Genomic DNA, 8,079 nt, shown 5'->3' on the forward strand with positions numbered 1-8,079 from the left:
ATTAACATAAATTCATCTCAGTTCAAATTGTCTAAAATTGTTTTTCAAGACTATCACTATGTACATGAAAGAGCTTTTTACATTTTTTTTGCTCAAATGATAAGGTTTATGCTTTGTTGCTCTATTAAAGATTGAAGTAAAAGGATAAAGGAAGGTAACTTTTTGCTTGGAATGAAAAGAACAGAACCTAAATCTCATGCTGTTTTATTTCAAAGAGTTACTTTTGAAGTAATATGGAAACTGAGCACAAATTAGACTCCTTAGTATTTTATCAATGAAAACACAGAATTGAAAAGCAGAATTTTAAACCAAAATGTTTCACACAACTTAATCTATTTAGAACCATTAGGAGATCTCACCGAGGAATTGGGTGAGTAGCTTATTAACATCATAAAAAAAATCTTTGATTTTTTCCTACTCTGAACTGAAGGCGACTTTACAATAGGTCCACGGAATGGCATAAAGAAAAAGTCCCCTATGCCAGGCTGTTGTAGCAGATGAATGAAGTACTCAACCTGGAGGCTGGGGTTTTGGGTCCCAGTTCCACCTTGTGGTAACCTCCTGCGGCCATGGCTGCTGGGCTGGAGGGAAGATTATGACCTTTTTTCCTGTGTAAAATGCGATTTTTGTTAGGTCAGCAATACTTGTGTCCATACAAAAATGGTGCCATCTCATTCATTCATCGAAAAATTTGCTTTTAGGTGGAACATGCGCTGGGCCTTGTTCTAGACCCTGGGAAAACAGTACTCTTTCCAAAAATGGAAGAAGTAGGGATATATCTTGCTAACATAATAGGCATTTCATAAATCTTGTATCATGAAATGTGTCATAGTCATCTAATAAATTCTCTTGTGCCCACGATTCCATTGAAATTACTGTTGTCAGCAATAACCTCTCACCTACCAAATCTAATCTCAGTTAGCAATTGTGATCAAATGAACTCTCGGGAGCATTCGATTCAGCTGATCATTCCCTCCTTGAAGCACTTTTCCTGTTTGGTCACCAGGACATGGTTCCGAGGTTCTGCTCTCTCAATGACGGCTTCTTCTCAGTCTAATTTGCTGATTTTCCCCACTTCTCTGAAATGTTAAAGAGCTCCAAAACTCCACTCCAATGCTGTCTTTATTCCCTGAGTGATTTGCATGTAATCCTACGGCTTTGGCTCTCATGATGTTCCCAAATTCATATCCTCAGCCCTGCTTCTTCCCTGAGCTCCAGAATCACGTATGATCTGACGACTTTACTTAGAATAAAGTCCAAACGCCCCTCTTTCCTTTGCTCACCCTGAGACTCTGCTATCTGCATGAGGAGATATATTGGCAAATGTGTTTGGGACCAACATCTGCGGTGGATGAGAATGAGGGAAACAGCATTGAGAAGTCGGACTGTTTATGCGATCGCACCGGAGCTGCAGCTGATCCTGTAGAGAGGCCAGAAGCTGGGACAGAGCCTCCAGATTGTTCCAGTGGAGGCAGGTGAAATGGGCGCCTCTGCATAACCAGGGATCTGATGCAGGCTGCCCCCACCAAGGGCAAGCCAGCTTCCTCCTGTGGAGAGCAAGCACTGGCCAGGACGGAGCTGAGCGCTCATGACAGCTGGAGGAATTCTTGCCTCGTGCCCCAAAGGGGCGTGGCTGGTGCTGCACGGCTTCTGGAATCACTCAGTATCTGGCAGTATCTCACGCTTACTCCATCTTATCTCTTACGTAGCTTTATTTACTTTCTCAAAGGCTTTTCAAATTTATTTGCTTGGTACTCTTTACTAGAATATAACACGTGGGAGCTGAAACATTTTCTTTTAGCCTCTATCCTCATTGTCTCAAAATAATGTCTAGAACATAGTAGGTATATGCAATAAATATTATTCAGTAAATAATTAGGCATGCCACAGGCTTATTCAAGGTTAGGGACTATGCTGTGTTCAGGGGATACGGAAATATACAAAACAGTCACTATTCTGATCAAACTTAGAGTTAAGTAAAAATGACATACTCATATACAGATAAAATATGTACACATACACTATAGTTTAAAGAGTTTAATTACAGCCAGACACCACTATATAGTATTTTACTAATCAAATTAGATTCAGTACATTTGATGGCCTGTTGTAGAAAACTTTTTACTGAATGATGATGTGAGAAGAATATCAAAACAGCAGAGACTTCAGAGAATTGTTTATTATTTCTGCCAATTTTTTAAAAGAAAAGTTACATCACTGAGATGCATTTATTATTTTTTTTTGGTCCAGTTTAGGAGGCATGAATAAGGGACAAAAAAAAATTGAAAACTTACTTCACTGGAATTTTTATTAAGCAAGATCTTATTTTCAAAAATGCTGGAAAGTAAGGCTATGATTGTATCTACGTAGAAAAGGGATAAGATGCTTTGTGAAGAATGAATAATTGATAGTTACTTTATACATACAAATACAATTTTTCCATTACTCCAGTTTCAGTGACAGAATGTCATATAGACTGGGAAATAACACTTCAGCTTTTATGTCATTATAGTGGAATCACAGACTCATTTTAACCTATCTCCCTAAAATTGTGTTTTCTGTTTTCTATATTTTATTTCCTTTCACAGTCAACTAAATAATTTTGCTTTACAGAGCTTTGGCAAGATGAATCCCTTTCTCCTCTTTACTTATTTTACTAAAAATGTAAAAGTCATTTCACTCCGGGTGTTCTACATGGTAGGAAACGTGACAACCAACATTTCAGTTCTTGGTTTGTCATAAACAAGATATTTGGCATTTCTAGAATAATTCATACGAGAAACCTTAAATTGCTCTCTATTTACGAATTCACTAGGGTTTTTTTTGCTCCCTTGCACGTTACTGTTAGAATGTATTCAAGATAAGCTCGTTCTGAAGGACACATGCACTTATCTTCTGAGTGTCACTTTATCCTACAGCAAGATACGCCTGGAGATTGTAGCTCATAGAAATTTCTAGCTTCAAAGTAAAAGAAAAAAAAAAGTTTTGTTCTTCTTGCTCATGGGATATTAAAACCACTGGGTCCCACTGTTCTTCACTTCAGACAACTTAATGCCATCCTCTATTAAAATAAATTAAATTTAAAAATAAATTTCCAATTTCTGATGAATGCCTCAACTGCCAATTTTCTATAATTTACTGAGATGGCACTTCTATTCCTGGATATTGTTTTGAAGAGGAAAGATGACTGCTAGCCTGGGGTTTCGGTATTTAAATTCCGTTTGATTGTAATCATTGCTTTAATAACGAAAGATTAGATGACAAGTTCTTTACAGCAGCTTTTCTGGGGTACAGTACTAGTTATTAGAATTCAACCAGTCATCTGTGTGGATAATGAATTAATCCTCCTCCTGTAAGTGAAGAAAATGCCTGAGCACCTCCAAGCACAGAAAGGCTGCTGCAGCCCCTCTGTTTCAGAGTGGAGAGCATTGGTAAGAAGAGTCAAAGAGGCGTGAGTGGTGACATGCTGCTGAAGTGTATAAAGGGAAGGGACAAGAAATGACCTCTTAGCATGAACTCAAATGGACAGATGTGTGTCTCCCAACGCGGCAGGTTCAGCGGAAGCAGAGCTCACCGGCCCAGGATCTCACACACCTCTGCACTTGCATGCGCCTCACTCCACCTGTGTCTGTTTCTCTTCTGTCCTCTCTTGCCTCATCCTCATCCTCCAGCTGCTTTCCTTGAATCCACCTGCATCTGTCCTTTATTCTTCCTTGTTCTGTATTTTTCCCTTTCCTCATCCCGGGTTGTTTGCATGAACTGTCCAGGCAGTATAATTCAAGTGTATAACTTATGATTTTCTTTTTTGGAGAGTTTTTTGCTATAGGGTGCATGCACTTTCCAGAAAGACAGAGAGAAATAGACAGTATAATTCAAGTGTATAACTTATGATTTTCTTTTTTTGGAGAAGTTTTTTGCTATAGGGTACATGCACTCTCCAGAAAGACAGAGAGAAACAGAGAGACAGAAAGTGAGATATCAACCCCTGGGGGGATGGTCACGTTGTAATCCCTTGTCCTCCATTCTCTTCTTGGGATCTTGGGCACGCACATATCCTCGTCCAGTATGAGTTTAAGCCATCGGGTCTCGGACTTGAACCGTGGTCGACTACATGGGAGTCCAGCAACATAGCCATTACACCAACCGGTGGTCCCGTATAACTTATGATTTCTAACCTTTGTCTCAGGAAAATTTTATTTTCCTTCTAACAGAGTTAAAAGGAGGATAAAATTCTTTAAATTTCCTTAATTTAAAAGCTTTGCATTTATATGTAGATCTTGATTTTATGTGGAGTGGTAGTTTAAGTTGAAAAAAGTTTTGGTGACTCCCTTCTCTAGGAAGAGAGCCCTGTGCATGGCAGCTGTCCCATAAGCGATTGTCAAGGAATGCTCAGTATACGTGCGCTGCATTCTCACGACAGAATTTAAGAGCTGCTCCTGTGACAGGCCGGACCCTGAGATACACACAGGCCCGCGTCAGGCTGCCAGTCTCCGAAAGCTGTTCCTGATCTGGTTTTGCTCATTGAAGTATCATAAACTTTTTTATTTTATTATTATTTTTTTCTAGAGAGAGAGATTTTTGCTAAAAGGCATGTGTGTTTACTGGAGAAACAGAGAGATGGCTAGAGGGAAAGTGAGAAACCAGACCCCAGGAGGATAGTCATGCCACAATCCCTTCTCCTTTATTCTCCTCCCGGGATTTTGGGCACGCACACACATGCACCTGGTGTGAGTTTCAAGCCTCGGTATCCAGGACTTGAACCACGGTTGGCCATGTGGGAGTTCGGCACCTTAACTGCTATGCCACCTGCTGGCCCCCGATTTTTCATTGTTTAAGTTGCCAGAGGACATGTGCCCTTGCCAGAGAGAAAGAGAGAGGGAGAAGGTCTCCCCAATGGGGTGTGGTCACACCACAGTCCCTTCTCCTGCATTTCTCCACCCTGTTGGGATTTGGGATATGACAGCGCACGCACCCAGCACGATGTTCACGCCAGTGGGTTCCGGCTCCCTTCACCTCTTCCTGGAGGCGGCCGAGGGTGTCGGAATCCTGACAGTGACGGTCAGGTAGGGACCACCAGCCGTGATTTCTGTGTGTTACAACAACGTTAGCTCCTCTAATCAGAGTTCCATGCACACTCGGCGGCGCTCAGAAGTGTTGTGAGCTACTCACATTTTATCCGACGTGCTCCGTTCAAGCAGCTCCAGCACCACGCTTCCCTGGCTGCGAGCCTGCAGTTGGGCCAGGACCTTGCTGCAGTGCGGGTGCTTCTCAGTGCGGCCCAGGGGAGCAGAGGGCTCTGCGCTCCCAACGAGCTCCCTGGCCCTGTGCTGCTGCCAACGGCCCCTGGCCACAATCCGAGGGGCTGAAGGTAACAGGTTTTGTAAGGAAACATTCATCATCACCCTCCAGTTCCTTCTTATTAAGGAATCATTGATAAGCCTCAGCTGGCGGGTCCGGCCTGCCTCCGCTCCTGTCTTCCGGCCTGTGTGGGCATGTCTGGTCACAGCAGAACCCTGTGACCCACGCGAGGCGTCCTCAGTGTCAGCTTGCTGCCCTGGTTCTGGCCACGGCATTCTGTGCCGCTTCAGATGCCTTTGTTTTGCTGCTGCTTACTGGTGTCCTTACAAGAGGATGGACGGTGGCCGTGGTGAGGCAGACACAGCGAGGACACCACGTGACAGCAGAGGCAGAGCCTGGAGTGATGGCCATCGTCAGAGGCTGGGAAGAGGTGGGAAGATTCTAGCCGGCGTCTCGGAGGGACTCCGCATGGTCCTGTGGATGCTTTGCCTTCCGACGTCCAGACTGCGACATGCCATTGCTGTTCCCAACTCCTTTCCCACCGCACTGGACTACCTGGGGTCCTGCGGGTGGCATGCATGCTGCATATTGCTGTGGGCGTGCTGCACGTGCTCTTCCATGTTCTCTCCCCCCATGCCAGTTAATCCTCACTGGTCACTGCATGTGATCTGTGGGCGACAGTGTCAGACGGTGCTCCCGGCTTCTCTCTTGGCACGCTGTGTTCCCTCTGTGGTCATGTCAGTCTTGTCAACTCACCCTTACACTTCAGGAACCTTTTTGGAAAGAAACCCTGTTTCTCTGAGCTTTTAGCTCTAGAGTCTGGACCCATTCATGGTACATTAAAAACAAAACATTATTAATTAATTAATTCATTCATTTTAAGTTGACCAGAGAGGGACAGAGTAAGAGAGAGGGAGAGAGTTAAAGTGAGAAAGCAAACCACCAGCTTTAGGACTTGAACCGCGGTTGGGCATGTGGGAGTCCAGCGCCCTTAACCATCGCACCACCTGCCAGCCCCCATGGTACATAGTAAGAGCTCAATCAATACTTATCAAATGAAGGAATGAATGACTTACTAATGTGGATCATGTGACCAGCATAAAGACGGCAAATAAATAGGAGGTGGGTTTGGTCTTTAGATGAGAGGATATTAGGAAGGTAAGAGATGAAGCTACGGGGACAAAGGGTCAGAGGCTTCTCTTCTCCCAGAATGCACTGGGGCCAGCAGACCAGATGTCCCTACCCTCACGCTTTACCTCCTCGGCCAGGGGAACGCATCTGCTGCTGAGAAGGCACTGCTGACTTCAGCGTGGCCGTTTCAAAGATGATGTGAAAAACAAAGGAGGAGCCAGGAAGGGAGAAACCATTGCTTTCTGGTTTTCTTTTCACAGTACATGTAAAAAGTGAACTAAAGTACTCCAACAGAAGAGGGGGGGAAATCCTTTAAAAAATGCAGCAGCTTCCTGGCCTAAAGCTTCACAAATATTTCATATTTAGAATTTCCTATGTTTAGTTAGGTGCATGTTCTGAATCAAAGGAGTTTCTATTATACTTTGTCCTGCAAGTTTAAAAAAAAAAAGAGAGAAACGGATATATATTTTAATGACAATGTCCCTCTTCTGTCTTATCTATTTAGGAAGAGTGTACGGCTGCTAGTGACACTCACACACTGGTTAATGAAACACGGTTACGCAAGAAATCAAGGAACGCCCGTGCGAGAACAGCCTGGCGTTAGGGAGAACGTTTTGCTGCACCTCGGCCGGCCAGCGGATTCACTCTGGATCTGGTTTGTTTTCAGAACTGGGGAGGACTTGGCAGACGCTGAGCCCAGAACCCACACTCACTCGCAGTGTTACTGGTTCAGTCCTCGAGGCCAGTAACACTTCCAGCCCCAGGGAAAGCTCGGTTCCAAACTTTTCCATCATTCCACAAGGGAGTTCTTGTTGTACAAGGTTTTGGCTGTTTCTGAAGCTTTCTCTCATTTTGTCTTTTCAGACGCATTTTGTGGGGTTGAGCGGGGCAGGTTTCCCGCCCCCTTCCCCCAGCTGTTTCTGGTTCTCAGGATGTACACCTGTGAAGCGGGGTCACTTGGGAGAAATGCCTGAGTTTTATTTAGAGCAAGAAGAATGTGATCTCACATGCAAATGCTTAAAATGGTGCTTTTGTTCTGCAGAACCAACTGGAAGTCCTGCTAGGACACAACGTGCAGGGACTATAAGGAGACCATTTTAAGGTAAAAGTGATCTGCCCATTAAACACTTCTGGAGCGTCTACTCCGACTCCTCAACCTAGCCTAGGTGCTCACAGCACAGGCGTCGGGGGAAGAAAGATCTCTGCTGTAGTTGGGGGAGACGGTGAAAGACGAACACTGAAAAACAATAACTAAGAGGTAAATACATAGTTCGTTAGAGACAGTGTCCTGGAACTTGAAAGATCAATTCATACACGACGGGGCTGGAGAGTGGCACACTGCAGCTCCCCGCTCTGGGAAGGGGTGTCCAGGGGAGGTTCAGGGATCCTGTCTGAAGAGCTTCCTGCAGGCTCAGGCGCTTGAGCCATGGTGCACATCTGGGTGAGGCTGGGAGTGGACTGTGGTGTGAAGGCCCTGCTGGGAATACCTCGCTCTCCTTCTCTCTCTCTTGCTCATGGAAGCTATAAACAAATAAACAGTTACATTAACTGAGATGCCCGTTCTTCACGAGAGTGGTCTCCTGGCGTGAGTGTGCAAAGTCTCAGACTAACTCGTAAGTGCTCAGTAATCGTAGCTCCGGTTCTTTCCCT

Source organism: Tupaia chinensis, unplaced genomic scaffold, assembly GCF_000334495.1.
Source record: "Tupaia chinensis unplaced genomic scaffold, TupChi_1.0 Scaffold000430_1, whole genome shotgun sequence".
Lineage (NCBI taxonomy): Eukaryota > Metazoa > Chordata > Mammalia > Scandentia > Tupaiidae > Tupaia > Tupaia belangeri.